The sequence below is a fragment of the Bubalus bubalis genome, chromosome X, assembly GCF_019923935.1.
Source record: "Bubalus bubalis isolate 160015118507 breed Murrah chromosome X, NDDB_SH_1, whole genome shotgun sequence".
NCBI classification, from domain to species: domain Eukaryota; kingdom Metazoa; phylum Chordata; class Mammalia; order Artiodactyla; family Bovidae; genus Bubalus; species Bubalus bubalis.
The window spans coordinates 33,088,529-33,090,989 of NC_059181.1; positions in this window are offsets into that span (position 1 = coordinate 33,088,529).

Genomic DNA, 2,461 nt, shown 5'->3' on the forward strand with positions numbered 1-2,461 from the left:
CATCATCTCTTTTTTTCTATGACCACCTTAACTTAGCAGCTACTCAAAAAAAAAAAAATCAGCTTTGTTAAGTTCCAGTCTCCTGCTAGTAAATTGTCTTCACTTAGATCAGCAAGTGAGCTTTCTTACTGAAGTAGGAGTTTAAGTTTTAGCAGTTTGCCAAACCAGGCATCAGTATCCATCATTGGATTGTGGGAAAATTGCAACAAAGTTCTATTTCCAATTGAGTAAAATCATCTAAAGTGGCTCTAACAGAACTGGCTGTGATGAGGGAAATATTCTATAGCTGCTCTATTCAATAAGATGGCCATCAGGCAACTATTGACCTCTAAGCAACTGTTATGTGACTAGGACCGAATTAAAAATGTTATGTAACTTTAATTAGTTTAAATGTAAACTGCGAAATGTGACTAGCATACTCAAAGAATTCAACTTAACACTTACTTTATACCCCAGATTCAAAGGAAGTTAGTTTTATGGAAGAAGAGTAAATAAAATGTCAGTTTGTATTTTTTAAAGATTTACTGAAATACACTTTTCATGCCATAAAACCCATCCACTTAAGTTGTACAAGTCAATGTTTTTTAATACATTCAGGGACAGGTATAATCATTACCACAATCTCATTTTAGAATATTTCATCATCCTAAAAGGAAACTTTGTACACATTAACAGTCACTCCCTGCTATTCTCCTAATTTCCAGTACCAGGCAATTACTCATTTACTTTCTGTTTCTATATATTTCCTTATTCTGGACATTTCATATGGAATGTTGGTCTTCTGTGACTGGCTCCTTTCACTTAGCATGTTTTCAAGATTCACTCATGTTGTAACATGCATCAGCATTTCATACTTCTTACTGCCAAACATTATCCTACTCTATGGATATAGCACATTTAACTTACTAATTTGTCAGCTGATGGACATGTGGGTGGTTTGCACTGTTTGGATGGTATGAATAACACTACTATGAAAATCCCTGCACATGTTTTGTATGAATGTGTGTTTTCGTTTCTCATATGTACTTAGGAGTGGGATTGCTGGGTGATATGCTAACTCAGTGTTTAAGGTTTAGGGAACAACTCAACTGTTAACCAAAGCAATTTGTACCATTTTACATTTCCACCTGTGATGTATAAGAGTTCCATTTTTTCCACATGCTAATCAATTCCAGTTTTGTCTGCCTGTTACTGCAGCAATCCTAGTGGATGTCAAGTGGTATTGTGTGGTGGTTTTGCAATTTCCTATTAATAACAATGCTGAGCATCTTTTCATGGCCTTAGAGCAATTTCTTAAACAAATTTCTCTCTTCAAACCATTTACCCATTCTTTTCAATTTTATGTATTTACTTTTGGCTGTGCTGGGTCTTCGTTACTGCACTTTCTCTGGTTGTGGTGAGTAGGGGTACTCTCTAGTTGCAGTGTACAGGCTTCTCATTATGGTGGCTTCCCTTGTTGCAGATCACAGGCTCAGGAGTACAGGCTCAGTAGTGCTGACACATGGGCTTAGTTGCCCTTTGGCATGTGGCATCTTCCCAGACCAGGGATTGAACCTGTGTCCCTTGCATTGGCAGGTAGATTCTTAACCACCGGACCATCAGATAAGTCCCATTTATCCATTTTAACTGGGTTATTTTTCTGTTTGTTATTGATTAATTAGAGTTTTGATATATTATGGATACATATCTCTTATTGAGTATGAATTTTACAATATATTCTTCATTCTGTGGGTTGTCTTTCATTTCTTTCTTTTTGCAGTACAAAAGTTTTACATTGTGAAGTCCAATTCATTTGATTTTTATTTTGTCACTTATACTTTTTTTGCCCTGTCTAATAAACCACCAGCTAACCAAAGTTCCAAAGATTTACTCTTCAAGTGTTTCATTTTGAGTTATATTGTTTGTATGAGACAGAGATTTAATATTATTTTTCACATGGATATGCTTCTTGCCCAGCACCATTTTTTCAAATTTCTTTCCTCCACTGAACTATAAACCAATGCATCATATATAATAGTTTACTCCGTATTATCAATGCCATTTCATCATTTTATATGTCTATTTTCATGCCAGCACCACACTCCATGATTACTGTAGCTTTATGACAAGCTTAGAATTCAGGAAATATCCGGCCTCCATTTTATTTTTCTCTTTCAAGAAGAGTTTTATTTTGGCTATTCTTGGTTCCTTTCTTTTGTTATAAATTTCAGGATCAGTTTTTAAATTTCTTAGAAGAAAAAAAAAAAAACCAACAACTGGGATTTTGGTAGGGAATGCAATGAATCTAGACCTTAATTTAGGGAGTGTTGACATATTAACAATATTAAATTTTGATTCATAAACATAGATGTCTTTCTATTTATTTAGATCTTTAATTTCGTTCAGCAATGTCCTACCATTTTACCAGTATTGCACTTTGTTAAATCTATTCTTAAATATTTTTATTCTTCTTGGTGCTCTT